The sequence below is a fragment of the Euprymna scolopes genome, chromosome 38 (assembly GCF_053919585.1).
Source record: "Euprymna scolopes isolate OS-2025 chromosome 38, ASM5391958v1, whole genome shotgun sequence".
Classification (NCBI taxonomy): Eukaryota; Metazoa; Mollusca; class Cephalopoda; order Sepiida; family Sepiolidae; genus Euprymna; species Euprymna scolopes.
The window spans coordinates 19444638-19462011 of NC_136519.1; the positions used below are offsets into that span (position 1 = coordinate 19444638).

Consider the following 17374-nt stretch of genomic DNA (forward strand, 5'->3'; position numbering starts at 1 on the left):
TCTCTTTCTAATTCCAAATGACAGATTGCTAACGTTGCTTTTCAGTGTTCTTAAATTAGTGCTCTCTATTCCGACATGACAAATGCAGAAAGAAATAAACACGAATATAATTATTCTTATCACTATTACTTTTGTGTTTTATAATAGACTTTGCCGATCATTTATTGTTGATAAGAACGAGTGTATGTCTCTGAAATCTGAGTGAAAGTAATATTTCCGATATTTCCTACACTCTCCCATGCACCTACTAATGTCACATCAGAACAACCTTTGTTTAATTTACTTTGAAACCTATTATAGGCCAATCTCGTCTGTTCTCTTCAGTCAGTTATCAGAAGAAACGTTGCTAGTCTTTTTCTACTCCATCATTTTTAGTGGAATGTGTTCGTCTGAGCTCTAATCTCCGATTCTTCCCCGTTAGACATTGACATGAAAAAAAACCCCTTTCCTTTCATTCTCCAATAGGCTATTGTTATTGAAATGGAGCACCTTGAAAAGGGCTTCAATTCTCACGTTCTATAACCTTATATGTTTTCTCCGTCTTAATGAAAAATTAACAATTGTAACGTTCTCATAAATAATATATATTTTTATCAAACGGAATTTCTAAAACAGTTTCTTTAAAAGAATTTCACATCTATGAAACATATTATCATGGGACTACTTCCCCGTAGACTGTAACACGATTGTCTTTAAATTCATCGTCAATAGACCCATGTCATAGACGTCACCATGCTTAACCCAGTATTGTCCGTGCCATTTATCATTTTTAGACTAAACCCAACCTCTCATAATAGTCATCATTTCAACTGACAATCCGTATACCTTTTTATCCCTTATCGTCGAATAGTTTTTTTGTTTTAGAATGTAGCCATATTATTATTATTATTATTATTATTATTATTATTATTATTATTATTATTATTATTATTTACTCACGATGAGTAGTCGCACAGGCCATCATCAAAGATTTCCCTTTGAGAACAACTAGTGGTGTTCTCTAGAGTCTGAGTAATAAGTTTCATAAGCTTTTCAGTACCTTTTGATAACCTTTGCAAAAGAATTTGCGTTATCGCAACAGTAGTTTACCATTGATTTTTCATTGGTAGTGACCGTTTGTCTTCACTGGAATTGGGTAGCAAAAGACATCTCCAAGGTCCCAGTCCTCTTTGCACTCATTCAGCGGAGGTTTGGCTAATGCTTTTTCTTATCGGTCTTTCCATACTCCTTGACCCTTCTCACTGATTTGATGTGGTGCCAGTTCTTGGCGACATACACACACACAAAGGGGAGGAACGGCAGGGACGTATTGGGGTACTTTACAATTTTACAGTTTAAATTTTCATGAGTGATGTTCCTTTCTATTTTACATCTGTCGCCGCTTCTGTATATCCAGTTTGTGTCTGTAGTTCATGTGTGGTGTAAGCCTCCGCATTCATGGGGTTTCCATCATATTTCTGCAGTTTTCATTATTTTATTCGTTACATCTTCTCAGCCATCCCTCTGATTCCAATTTCTCCCATTCTTATTTCAAAGTTTTCGCTATTATTCATAGCGCTTCTTCTTCTTCTTCTTCTTCTTCTTCTTCTTCTTCTTCTTCTTCTTTTTCTTCTTTTTCTTCTTTTTCTTTTTCTTCTTTTTCTTCTTATTTCTCTTACGTTGTGCAATAATATGCTTTATGTTTATAATAATATTATTACATACTTAACTAGTGACTTTATAATGTTTATGTTGAATTAGATAACGTATATAAATATTAAGTAATGATATTTCAGGTAATGTTTATTGTTACTATATTTATCCAAGGTGAAGCATTGGATATGTCTGCAACTGATCTTCACTTCATCTCTTTGACTTAACAATTTCTTTATTTATGAGAACGTTATAATAGTTAACCTTTCATTTCGATCAACAAAATTGTTTCATAAATGGTTCATATTACATACTTTCTTAATAATAATTAATGTGTGCCATATCCATGCGCTTATCACTTAACAAATGGGTGCTCATGCGGAATACGGACCCTGCTAAAATAACGTTATTATTTAGGAAGCTATTCTTAACATTAAAGGTGATAGCATTTTGTAGCTATTCTGCACTTTCAACTTACATACTAATACACAAACAATACCGTAAATGTTAAATTTATCTTGAATATCATTGTAAAAAATGACAATGTCTGCATTCTGCATAAGTATAAAAGAATAACTACACCGATGCAACACATCAGGATTGCGTAGAACGACCACTGGGTGCCCTTGCTTGGAACAAAATACAACATGGCCGCTTTTGACCGTTAAGGAAACCAGTACTCGATCACTCACCTCGGGTAAACACGGAGTCCGCAAGTAACCCCCTAAAAGTAGCAGTGACCGACTTAAAATAGCAGTAACCACCATAATAAAGAAGTGCCCGTTAGTACCCAGTAGTACTTCTGGCTGCCATGAAATTACAGTAACAACATCAAAAGTGCAATACCTTCATGGTGACGGTGCCCGCCACTTGTAAAAGTGCCCGACAATAAAAGACAAACGATTTGCCCAAATTTGTCAAGAAATGACAGTAACCACCTAAAAAGAGCACCCATCATCAGTTATCGCCAATCACAGTCATAACTGCCAGTGACCAACAGTTCCCGCTACTGGATGGCAGTAGCCGCCAATGGATGGTAGTGCACGACAATTTAAAATAAGCGATTTTATTTCAGAGCAGTGTAATGGGACCTGACACTAGTTACAATCGATACTCGCAGAAGACTTCAGTGCCCGCCAGTAAACGCGAATAACCGCACAAAACGCCAATAACTACCAGTGCTGCCATTGAAGGCAAACAATTTCATTTCAGAGTAGTGCAATGAAAGCAATACTGGTAATGGCAGCCGGTGATCGACAGTGAACGCCGGGAACTAACAAAGACAGTTAGTATCCATAAGTAAATGCAAGTGACCGCCAGTGCCCGCCACAGGATGACAGTGCCCGCGACTGGATGACAGTGCATGCCACTGGATGATAGCGCCCGCCACTGGTTGACAGTGACCGACAATTGAAGACAGACGATTTCATTTCATAGCAGTCCAAGAAAACAAACCCTGTCATAGACGCGCGTTAGAAGCAGAGATAAGTAATTAAATTCCTCCGTGCAAAATAAAAGGAACCGGTTAATATTCACTTGACCATGTTGAATGTTTATGAAGCTGATTCAGTTGATGTCAGTTAGGAGATGGGTTTGTCGATTTCAAATGTTGACAAAGATTTCAGTTACTTTTACAACAGATATATTGTTCATCGCTAGCAAAAGTGCACTGAGAATAATGGTGCTTATGTGGAAAAATAAATTCCAGAGTACAGAGAGTTTTAGTTTTTGAGATAAAAATAGAAGACTTCACTTTTAAAACGACCCTCGTATACGGATTTGTAGTCAATAATAGTTGTATAAATACATGGATTTATACAATATAAAACTCTACTTGTTATTGAGCAATATTTTATAAACACTGAAATAACAACAATATAATTACATGTGTTTTCCCGAGAGATTTACTAAGAAAAATACAGACACGGATATGATTAGAAATAATAAATTATATTGAAACAAAACAGAATATTCAAAGAGCAGCAGTCGTAGCACATACCGCCAAGATGGCGTACTACGAAGAATACAGACCATCTCGAAAGTCGAGCCTCTCAGTTTATATATGCAGTTCGGCATAGTTCATCTCTTGTGCATGGGTGAGTCCCCACAACACCTCCTAAAACTTTTTGCACATCATAAAGCTTGTAAATATCTTTTCAGCTTTGAGTCGATTGTTAGTGATCGTTCTGGTTGGGGTTAGTCTCGATTGAGCATCTCGAAAATGGCGTCGATCAGCCCTTCTACGTGTAATGTGTACCTCGTGTCATGTGAGTGACGTTTTATTTGGTTTTGTTGTTTTTTTTACAAATATGTCTTGTACCTTGTATAAGACACCTAATATCGTAAATCCTTTACAATTTGACTTACGGTCTGAGTTTCTTTAGTAATATTATTCATTAATTTATGAATGACAGCTCAATTGCACAAGTTCAGTTAATTTGCTATTTCTATGTTTATACAAAAATACTGAAATGTTAAAAGTTGGTAAAGTCAAACCATCTTCATATTTTTCAATCTTACGGCTCAAGTTGATATTGTTTTTCTGCTTCGCTGAACACTTGACAGATTTTTCGTTTACGTTTAAACAAAACTTCGTTTTTATGCATCTCTATTTTCTACTTTTTAATTGTTGCTTCGTTATTTTTCAACATATTTTCGAATTCTATCCGGTATTCTTTTTTATGCATTCCTTGATTTGCAGTATGCAGTTCATTTGCAAAGTCCTTGGTTGTTTTTATAAATAGCTTGATTTTGAAGAGACTTTGTACGGTACATTTTTGTTTCTTTAATATTCTTCAGCTAACATAATTTCGTATTAAAAATATTGGCTAATAAATTCCAAAGTTTAAAACTATTTATCCAATTCAAACAAAATAGAATTTAAGATTGATTGGTTCAATGTTTTAACATTCCCGTTCAAATTTCTTGGTCAATATAATTTTCTAATAAAATTAATCTTAATGCAAATCTCCGTGCTTACTGGTTTTAGTGCTTCTGCAAAGTCGGTTTGTCCAGTTTCTTCCGCATACATAAATTTATAATTGAATCATCTGACTGTGTTCATCTATAATTTCACTGTTTTGTTTAATATCTTGAAAATATTCGCCAGACATTTCGCTTGATTTTGTCTGTCTGACACTATTTTAAAAGCCGTAATACGTGGAGTTTGACCTTTCAAACTCCACGTATTACGGCTTTTTAATGTTCTTCTAACCTAACTTTTAGTTACCGATATGTCTCTCCTTTGTGTTGTTTTTTTTACATTTATATGAAATCTCATACACACAGTTTTTAGTCAGGATTTGTTTGTAGTGGCGTTACTCACGTAAGATGCTTCTGGAGAGTTGTGCAGCTCTTGGATATTTTTCTGATGTCATACGGATGACATATTCTTCGAAATTTGTCTGACAAGCCCTTCGTATATGGTATATAAACTATGATGAGTTTTCCAGTGGTGTCTTTGGCTGACAAAACAAGAGCATACTACCGCCCTGGATTAAATAAAGTGTTCCGTTCGAAATTACGTGCAGGTTCTCGAAATTTAAAATACTAACATTAAATATGAGAACAGTAGTCCGGATTATTCATAGAATACATTTTATCAATTTTAATCTAAAACATTTAAAAACTGCTATTAAAGTTTTCAAAGTTATGAACTTCAATTCTAAATAAAATAAAGCACAACAAAAACCGACATGAGTGAACCAACTTGTAGTAAAATCAAATATTTGAAAAGTGTTTTTTGTTGTTGTGTTTTCTGTCTTTTCTTCTTTGTTCTCCTCGTATGATGACACATGTCAGCAGAGAATCTCACATTACAGTATTTAAATCTGGATTAGTGTGTACTCGCGGTATTCGTCATATTTTTATTCTTTAAACAAGCGAACTTCGCGAGTTAAAGTTTGCGAAGCTTAACATCGTAATGTATCGATTTCTTCGTTTTTTTGGCATTTTGTAATTTTACATCTTATAATATCTTGTTTGCATATTGAGAATTAAGAGAATTCTTAGAAGTAGGTTGGAGTAAAGACTTTATTGGGTTTATCTGTCTATCTATCTATCTATCTATCTATCTATCTATCTATCTATGTTGCAATCACTTATACCCCACGACGTGAGCACCCTCGACAAACCCGACAGACTGCTAAATCCCACCACACACTGTAGAGATCCCTAGATGTAAAAGATATTTCTACTCCAATAGTTTCTTCCCTAGAACCGCTAGACTTTGGAATTCCATTCCAGGTCCCTGCTTCCCCAACAGTACTGACGTGCAGAAGTTCAGTGTAACGTGAACCGATATCTTGCTGCCCAAATCCCTACATAGTACTCCAGTAGTTGATACCCCTGATAGTAGTCCCCTACACCAAAGTGGCAATTTGCCTTGTTTGGGGTGAAAATGTAAAAACAAAATATATATATATATATATATATTTTTTTTTTTTATTCATAATGGGTTATGGTCCCTCACAGTTGGGAGATTCTATTTATAAATGATGCTAAGAACTGACGAATCAAATTAATTCATGTTCTGCTACCAACCAATCAGAAACCAGAATTGCTTCATAAAAATTAAATCTTTTCTTTAGCAACCTTGCATGTGTTTTCTTCACGTTAACACGGGAAGAATCTTTGGCTCTGCGGCTACAAAATTATAAAGTCAGGAACCTGTACAGAACAGCTGTCCACTGAGAACTCGTCATTTCCAGGACTTGTAGAGAACAACTAACCATCGGAATATGTTCTGAAACTAAACATGGCTTATAACTAAAGTGGTTATGGACCCAACGTGAGGCTTCATTTCGATGAATCAGAATAAAAATTCGAATCGTGGAAAGTGAAATTTTTAGGATATTTACGAATTCAAAAGCTACACAAAGTACTTCAGGTACAACCTGAAAACAGAAACGGTCCCGATTTTATTAAAAAGAACGCAACTGTCTTTGTGGAATTAATACAGTGCTGAGATGACCGAAGTCTATCACTGGTAATGAGAGAAGCGCTGGACGATGGCTGCAAAGCATTGAACATATTAAGAGAACATTATTTCTCGAAAGGAAAACCCAAAATCATCTCTTTATATACTGAACTGACATCTCTAAAACGAATGGAAGCCGAAACGATTAATAATTATATTATAAGAGCCGAAACCACCGCAAATTCTTAAAACATGTCTGGTGAAGTTATTAGCGACAATCTGTTAATCTCCATGGTCCTTAAAAGGTTACCGAGTGATTTCAAGCTATTTAACACCGTGATAACCCAGAAAGAAAACCCCGTGACTTTTAGTCGATTCAAGGTGGCACTCAGGAGTTATGAGGAAACTGAGAAAATGATTACAGAAAAAAAACGAATCTACAAATATCTTTAATTTAAAAAATTTAAAAATATCGTGAAATTTAAAAATATCGTGACATTTTAAAATATCATGAAAATTAAAAATATCATGAATTTTAAAAATATCATGAAATTTAAAAATATCATAAAATTTTAAAATATCATGAATTTTAAAAATATCATGAAATTTCAAAATGCATGCATAAAAACACCAAAATTTTATTATACCCATGACTGGAATAATAACCGCAACTTTTCCAAAAGACAACTTTTCTCCTAAGAAAGTACGAAAATTATTTGCTATAATGAACATACATTTTTATTGTCAGGTATGTTTGACGCTGAACAAACAGTAACAATTTTCTTGTCGATTGTGGTGCAACAGCACATGCGATTACGAAGGAATCTGATTTTATCAATTTTGATCTCAACTTTTAGTCTCAGAATCATTTTGTAGAACTACTCGACGGCAGTCAAGTAAACGATATCGTTTTGAAAAAAGGCGCTGTAAAAACTCGCTAAAGAACAATAAAGGTGAACTATATTTCTGTATTCTAGATAACGCACATCTTATCCCGAAATTTAAACAAAATATATTTTCTGTGCAAGCCACCATTAAACAAGGTGCAAATATAAACTTGAGCCCCAATAAATCAAAACTGGTGTACACGAATGGAACCGTATTCGACATTGAAGAAAACGGAAGACTGTATTATTTAAACAGCGTAGCCCCATCAAAAACCGCCTGCCATGATTTACAGACATGGCATAAAATTCTTGGGCACTACAATATTCCAGATATCAAACAGTTGCCGAATGTGGTTGACGAGGTAAAAAAATAAAAATATCCAAATACTTAACTGCGACGTTTGTAAGCACGGAAAAATTACAAAACATCAAAACAAGACACCAAGCGAGAAGGCCACGGACATCCTATCACTGGTACATTGTGACTTAAACGGTACCGTGGAACTGATGGCCAGGGAAAATTTCAGGTATACATTGAATTTTGTAGACGATAATTCTGGTTTAATAATGATTTATTTCTTAAAGAACAAATCTGAAAGCCTGCTAGCAACTAAAAAATATTGCAACGGCCCTTTATTTGGTTTTATAGTGGGGAAGTTCTTTTGGTTCATTTTTAATTGTGTTCTAACTGTAAGTTATGAACTTACAACTAAACATGACTTACAACTCAAGAATATATATATATATATATATATATATATATATATATATATATATATATATATATAAGTGAATTTAGTTTAGTTTTGGCTTTGTCTAAACATTGAGCACTCTTTTGGGTGACACACTTATATATTTTGTTTTAAACAAACAAATAATTACTACCAATATTATATATATATATATATATATATATATATATATATATATATATATATAAAGAGAGATAGAAAGATAGATAGATAGATAGATAGATAGATATTTGTTCATATAGATATCAGGTGGAGAAGTAAGTTCTTGCGGTTTTTCACTTTAAGATTCAGATGAACATCTCTCAGCACTATGGGTTCAATAGAAACTGACTTAAAAAACAAACAAACAAATACATTCTATTAAAACATTTTCTTCAAAATCACTGGATTTGGCATTAAATAACCTTAAAAGGTTGATATGGTTGATATGCCTTAAAACAAAAATAACCAAATTACAGATAAAAAGGGAGTTTAAAACTCTGGAACTAAGTAATTCTATTTCGGCTAATTTAAATGAGAAATATTGTTTCGATTGTCGAACATTTCAGTGTTCAAACAAACATCTAAATCGAATTTTGGTCGAGTACCGCGGTACGACTGCATTGATTTTAGCGTTCAACACATTTGTTTAAGTTCCTAAAAATTATTACATATATTGAAATATATTACGTCTTGTGTATTTCATTACAAATAAAAAAATGTACAACATTCTTCTTCCACAAACGGTAAAAATAATTTACGTGAGCTCATTCGAACATTGTTGCAAGGAATGAATGCAGCACAAAATAAAAAAATTCCAGTTTTTTTTTCAAGGTCTTTCATTTTTATTTCGCTACATTTTGTGAGCGAAGGCGAAGGTCCGCTTGAAATACAAAAATTTAAAATATCAAATATTAAAATAACATCGTTTTTATGCTCCATAATACCCTCATTACCTTGTAATTACTATTGTAACTACTATTCCTGTGGATATCTTAACATTATATATATATATTTGTTATTGTTGTTTTTTCAAGCGATACATACGGTTAACATTATATATATATAATACATATATATACATATATATATACATATATATATACATATATATACATATATATTCATATATACACATATATATACATATACTTACATATATATATATATATATATATATATATATATATATATTCCAGGTTAGAAATATCCAAAAAGTGAAAACCACTGAATTTCAACGAGGTTGTTGATAACGCTCCAATAACAGAACAAAGTCTTATTTCATTCAATTTAGGTAGTTGCTACAATAAGCTACTGCTTCAGTCTTGAAAATAATCGTCAGGCCACAATAATTTGTCTGATTTTACTCGAAGCTAGTCATTTAATATTAATGATTAATGATTGACATCGAGTAAAAACAGAGGTATTTTGTCGCCTGGTGACGCTTTTTTAAGACTGAAACAGGAGATTTATTGTAGCGACTTATGCTAATTATGTTTACTTAAATTGAATAAAGTAATATATATATATATATATATATATATATAAATATAAAATATATAATATATAAATGACAAAAAATTATATTCCAAAGTACATGATGTTGACAATTTTATATTTTACCATTACGCCATCTTGGAAAAATCCAAGATGGCGTAGTGATAAAATATAAAAATAACTGCATCTTCTCTTCCAAATTTTCGGATTCTCACCATGTCGTATCACATTTTAATTCCCTTTGGTGGATTGATTGTTGCTATTTCTTCTGATGAGTTAAGGGCATAATAGATTCACTAATTGATATAATTATTAAGTGATTGATTTTGCGCTACGAAACAGATACTGTCAAGAACTGTAAGGATCAATTGATGTAAAGGAATAAAATATAAAAATTGCCAACATCATGTATTTTGAAATATAAATTTTTGTCATTTATTCTATATATTGCTCTGTATTCACATTGAGCTTCTTATATAAGGATTGATACATAATAGGAAAAATATATTTCTACAGAAATATATATACATATATTAATATATATATATATAGAGAGAGAGAGAGAGAGAGAAAGAGAGAGAGAGAAAGAGAGAGAGAGAAAGAGAGATAGATAGATAGATAGATAGATAGATTAGATAGATAAGTAAGTATAGAGGAGTATAAGAAGGCCATAGCAATGCAGGGAACCGGTTATTGTATTGGCGTGTCGTCTGGACAAACGGAAGGAGGTTTTATTTGTTTTTGTTTTTCCTTAGTATATATATTTATTTTTCAAAATAACCACAATACAAATCAGTAAACGTAAACTTACTAAGTTATAATCGGCTCTAAATTTCAGTCGTCTGGAGATCTAAGGTTCAGTCCTCAGTGCGATCGATACTAAGAATACAATTGCGAACTACAGGTCACTACGTCGTCACGCCGTGGATTCAGTTTTAAATTTCCAAGTTCGACATAAAGTTTCTGAACTCTTGAGATGCAGATGTATTATTCAAATTATTTCAATTCTTCGAACTAATATTCTCATATTGAATGTTATTTTCGCGTTTCGGTCGGTATAAACTTCGACCTTCTTCATGGTGCATTATATCAAACTCGGAAATATTTCTGTCGAGCTCGAAATCTGCACGGAATTTTTATTTAATCTGCAGAGTAGCATGTTATCGTTCCGTCAGCTATGACTGGGTAGAAGTTCTCAGTTGTAATGTTGCATTCTTCCGTAGGTTGAAGGTTCAATCCTTAGTGCGGGCGACATAAAAAAAACCCATCAAAATAGCCCTTATGAAAATAACACCTAAGGTAAAAACAGTAGGCAAAAGAATCCAAATAATTCGGCATAAAGATTCCCAAGTTGGAAAGGATTCACCTGATGAAGGCCGGTGGTTATATAGGCCCAAACTGTGTTAATTAATAACCAAGATGAGCATAATAGTCCAATTAATCCAAATAATACAAATTCTAATTTTATTTTGTCTTTCTCGAAAAACATTGTTAAAGACGTAATCTTAATTCTTTTCAGGAGAACACGGATTTATTTTTGAAGAACAAGAGAACGGCAACGGTAACGCTGAAACAAATTGCCCTTTCCTTAACAGAAAATGCGCTGATTCCTTAATTAGGATTCGATGCTGGATTAGCTTAAACAATGGCTCTTAATGACCCTCATTCATTAGGATTAGCCAACATTCGAGCAGCAATTGAATTCAATTACAAATCTATATGATTCAAATAACCAATTCACTGTCTAGTTTCAATGTATGATTCTTGGTAAATCTCCACTAATCACTAAAGATAAACTATTTCAACTGGTAAACTCTATACAATTAATTTCAATAATATATATTAACAAGAGGTAATGTACTGCTCCTGGGAAACGATACTGAGCCCCTGATCTTAATTCGTGGAACCAACCTAAAAGCTGTGGACAAGTTCACTTGGGCACTACCTTGTCAAGGACAGTACCATACTTTAGGGTAATTGCGCCAAGTCCGGGAGAATTGCCACAACAAGCTAATAGTGCTCTTTTGGCAACCACGCACATAAAGAGCACGTTTTTTTTAGTTGGCGCAATTAGCTCCGGATTTGGCGCAATTACCCCAAAGTATGGTACACACAGCCAGTTGTCGACTGTAAGATAGCCAAATCTAGCGCTGCCTTTGCCTCCGACCCTCTAAGTGGGAGTAGAAGAATTCGGCTGCAAATCATACTTCAAATATACAGAGCTATAATTTTACAAGCACGTTTGTAATGATATTGATGCCATTCATAACTTTTCTGTTTTATACTAGTTTTTGACGTACGGATTAGCGATAATCGCTCTCTTTGACGGAATGGTCTTTATTGACCATCCGTGACACTCTTCACGGATCATCGCCATTGACCCCGGTTCTGCGCCATTCTGAGCAACTCAGCCATGCTAATGCCCACGATGTCGTTCACGTTGTCTGACATTCTTATTTTTGGTCTTCTACATCCTTTTTTGCCAGGAATTGTACCAAAGAGCAGATTTTTTGTTAGACCGTCTGTTCTGGCCACATGTCCCCCAAATCACAATTTCCTGTCATTAATGTTGTCCAGCAGTCTTCAACATGGTCAAATCTTCTCCAGAACTTATTCGTTTATACACTTGTCCATCTAGCTTACACGAAGAAGTCTACGGTAAAAAAAGCAGCAATTTTCCTCTTGTCGGCTTTCTTCAAGACCTAATATTCTGCTTCGTATGTTGCTATTGAGAGTACCAACGTTTGCCGGAGTCGTTTCTTTGTGTATCGTGAAATGGATCTGTCTTTCCAGATATTGATTAGCGCAATTATTGCAATAATGGTACAGACTTTTACCAGAGAAAACCGAGTTTTTGGTTCAGGGATTTTGGGTTTATTATGCTGAAGCATTCAGACTATCAGAATGCTCGAAAAGCTAGCGTTACCTGCACCTGTGTTAAAACTTTTTCGCAAAAATAGTTCTTTCTGCTTTTGAATGGCACAAAAAAGGACTGTTTTGTCATCAAAATCCCCACCCAACCCAAAACTAATCTAAATATAATCAACTTTTGTCCAGTTCAAACCTGTACTAAGGCTTATTCCCAAAAGAAAGCGAAAGAGTTACCAGTTTAATGAAATAAACCACTGTATCTTAATCGAAATTTTCAACAGTTTTGATAAATAATGCAAGCTGCCTACTGTGTTTTTCAATCCAAAAAGATTTTTTAAAAATAGTAAAAAAAATCCAATGTGTAACAAATAAGTGTTATCAAAAGCAAGGTAAGTTACACTTCTACCTAGATGGATGGGTTTTTAGTGCTTTTACTTCCTGTAAAATGTTTATTAGGCTCGAAAATAAAACACAATTAGTGCCAACCATTACACGAGCACAAAGAAAAATGGCCGCTGGCTACTAAAAGAATAAAAGGGTTAGCGTTGATGATTGGAACGACTTCTAGAGACAAAAAAACTGAAATAACCCCCGAGTCTCCCGAACGACTTTGCGAATATTAAAGAGAACACTAATAAGACGTTACTTAATGAGTCAAACCTACCACCAGCATTTGTAAAGATAGAGACGATAGATAACTCTTCCCTACAATAAAGGACACAGGACTGTGACACTCAGATTGAATAATTTCGAGATGATAGAAGATTCAGAAACTCAACGTTTGAGAATGACAACATAATTGAATCAGGATTGGAAGCGTTGGACTGATCAAGACCAGAAAACACCTTAGGAACTAGCGATAATTATAGAATCAAAATACTTCTTAGTTGTTAGAGGAAAATTCGGGAGAACAGCACCAGAATCCTCGAAAACAATTGCCAGGAAAAGGATGACAAAGGGATCAGCCTTATCCTTAGAATTACATTGAAGCCCATTAAAAAGAGGACGAATACCACACTACCCATATATTTATTGCCATCGAAATCGGTGAAAAAACTGAAGCCGGCCGTTTCGGAATCAATAGGAAACGCAATCACACCCAGACGTATACACACAGCACACACGCACAGACAGACACAGATACGAAACAAAGTCCCTTTTATATATAAGTAGAGTAATCATATTGTTATTATTAGGACGATACAAAAGTATGATGCAAGGGGAGTAGTTCTTTACTTCTTTGGGACAAGTTGCCCCCCCCCTGTCCCTAGTTCTAAACCTTAAATTTTCGCGATTTCTCGCGAGATCAATGACCGGAAGTAGACACAGTGGAGGGAAAACAGAGTAACTTTCAAAATGGAGAATTGAGCATAATTCCGGTTCGTTCCTGTTATCATACTTGGACTTCTAAACTTCCACGTATTATGCTTGAATTGTCGTTGTGTGTGTGTGTGTGTGTGTGTGTGTGTGTGTGAGAGTGTGTGCCTCCATAAAAAACGTACCAGCGACAAAATTTAAAAGGGAGATGTTAGGACGATACAAAAGTATTATGCAAGAGGTGTAATTCTTTATTTCTTTGGGCAAAGTTGCCTCACCTTGTCCGTTATCCTAAACTTTCAATTCTCGCGAGATCAACGACCGGAAGTAGACACTGGAGGAGAAACACAGTGACTTTCAAAATGGATAAATAGCACCATTCCCGTTGTTCCAGTTATCATACTTGGACTTCTAACCTTTCATGTAATATGCTTGAATTGTCGTTACGCACGCACGTGTTTGTCTCCATAATAAACGTATGTCTTTATGTAACAGCGAGTGATTTTCTTATTTGTTCATAATTGTTCCATTCGTTCACCATGTTCTGCAAACATGAAGGCTGGACACCATGCGGTAAGATATTTTATGTTATATTGATCCTAACGCATTCCACTATATAACAACTGGCGGTAAGATATTTTATGTTGTACTGATCATAATGCATCCTACTATATAACAGTTATGATTACTGTTGTGTCTGTATCAATAACAACACGAATGCAGAAAGTAAAGGTAAAACAAATATATTAAGACGAAAAGATAATACATATTTACAAAGGTGCAGTTGTACTGCAGTTGGAAGATTGTCCGGTAGAGGGCGTGTTAAAGTCTTTCATGGAGCAACCGGCACATGCGTCTTGCCTATGCGGCGTTCGAACACAGCTCCCCGGTCTTGCTGACTTGATATCTTTATCTATATCTTGTTCACCCAGGTATGCTAATTAGTGGGCGTCTCCACAATAATTACTTAACTTATGCATTCATGACCTAAAAGTTTCATGTCTCCGTTGCGGATATTATATTGACGGTGTGAGAAAACCCGTTATGGACGTGCGTCAGAAGCAAAGATGCGTCATTGAATTTCTAGTAAAAGTGCATTAAAAATAGTGGTGACTAAAAATAGTGGTGACTTTACTCCAAATACATTCTGGAGCACAAAAGGTCGCTTGTTTTAATGGTTTCAGTTCCGTCTTTGTAGCTTTTGAACATTTTGAGTTAAAAACTTGGAGGCTTTATTTTAGAATTTTAGAAACGGTTCTCGTTTGACAAAGCACGATCCGGACGCCCATTCACAGCCGCCATTCATCGCTAGGAAAAGTGTATTGAAAAATTGTGGTTACTATGTAGAAAATAAATTCTGGATCACAAACGTTCGCTCGTTTTAATATGTGTGTAAGAGTTACTTTTTGTTTGCAAATTTTCTACCAAATAATTTCTGTTTAAATATGACAGTATATATATATATATATATATATATATATATATATATATATATATATATATATATATATATATATACATTCAAATAGTGTATATATACATATATAGATACATATCTATAAATATACATTAATATACATATATATGTATACATTTATTTAAATAATATATATACATATATATAAATATATATAAATACATATAAATACATATATATGTATAAATATACACGTATTTAAATAGTATATATATATGGATATATATACATATATATGTATATATACACTGCGTATCAAATTATTAACGAGTTTACATTTTTTAAATATTTAAGAAACGAGTGAATAAAAATCCATGAAACTTTGAAAAAGTGCTTACAATACTATACAGCTACTCTAGTAAAAAATAAAAGTATTTAAAGAAGTATTACCGAAACTATTGCATAAGATAGGAATATCTGTTGATTTCAGCGTGTCAAGTTATAAACGAGGTTGAGAAAAAACACAATATACACATAACTTGTTTATTGAAATAATTTCAAACATTAAATGAACTAAGAAAAATGCTTAGAACATAATAACTACATAGCAATTTCTACGTTGACATAATTAGTAGGGGACATGCGATTCATTTTTTATGAATGAATTGTAAAAGACGTTGTGACTTTTATGAAAGACGTTGGTCCATAGAATTAGTCAAATTTGTGATTTCGTCAACAGTGATTCCTCGCAATACCTCTTGGAGAGCATCCCACAACAGATCTTTGCTCTTAAATTGACGTCCACTTGTATAAGGGCGTCGCTTCATGATACTCCAAAAGTTCTCAATTGGGTTCAAATCTGGTAAATTCACAGGTCACTTCATCTTCCGTAGCCCAGAGAACCCCAGTTGTTGCAAATACTCTTCTGCTTTTGTTTGCTGCATGCGAGGGAGCATTATCCTGCATAAAAATAATGAACGCCACCCTTTGCTTCTTCAGCCATGGTTCAAAATTCTCCTTCAGAAAAGCTATGTAAGCATTTGTCGTCATTTTTACGCCTTCTTGGACTCTCCATAGGCCAACTAACGTACCTTCGATAATCCCAGCCCAAATCATTATCCCAACACAACCTTGTTGGTGCCTTAAACGCTGATGACAATGTAGTCCATCTAGGACCCATCCCTTGCTCCAGCCATCTGGGCCATCAAGAGTGACACGCACTTTATTCGTGAACAAAACTTTGGAAAAATCCGTTTTCATGTTGTCCTCTACCCATTTCAATCAGTTTTGTATGTGATATTGATTTAATGGCGGCTTTGTCACAGGCTTAACAGACCTTGCCACTTTTTTCAGAAGGCGACATCGAGTATTTTTTGAGACATTCTTCAATTCGGCTTGGTCAAAGACTTCTTGACTTGTCTGCTCAGGGTTCTTAACAACTTCACGTTTAATTTGAAGTAGAGAACGGCGTGACGCAACTCTAGATTTACCTTTATCAGCTCTCTTACATACCTTTGTAGGGTCCTTGACAAAGTTCCTCACAGGTTGATGGTACCTTCCTATCATTTTCTATATTTGAGGGCGGTTTACCTTTTGCTTGCTGTTCTGTAATATTACTCTTTTCAGAAATACTCAAACCACCTTTGCGACCCATTTTATTGACGAAACAAACTGCTTGTTAATAATTTGACACACCTCAAATACCGTGGATTCAGCAATTACGATGACAAGTTGTTTATATTGCGCGGAACAGTACGAAAATGTCACAGTACGCGCAGTTCAGCATTGCCAACGTTTCCGAAGTTTTTGATACGAAACTACCGGTAAGTTTCTGAAACTGGTAAAAAAATGTTATCGCGCTAATACTTTGACACGCAGTGTATTCATTTAAATAGTATATATATATGTGTGTGTGTGTGTGTATGTATGTATGTATGTATGTACTGAAGATTGCGATGTATGTCAGACGAGTGCCACTACCTTAGTTACATGGTAGGAAAATGGGAGAGTACATAAGAGAACAGGATTAAAATTTTGGCGTTGATCAATTAATGATGTAAATGTAGAAGAAAAGGAAAAATGTAAAGTATTAGTAGCTGCAGTA

General features: G+C 34.4%; 2 protein-coding genes across 2 annotated transcripts in view; both read right to left on the reverse strand.

Moving 5' to 3' along the window:
* The window catches only part of LOC145263083 (DBH-like monooxygenase protein 1), a 414483-nt gene that overhangs the window by 375102 nt on the left and 22007 nt on the right, over positions 1-17374 (reverse strand). The window lies entirely within an intron of this gene.
* LOC145263084 (orexin receptor type 2-like) overlaps positions 1-17374 on the reverse strand; it is a 661665-nt gene that overhangs the window by 250206 nt on the left and 394085 nt on the right. The gene's annotated exons all lie outside the window — the stretch shown is intronic.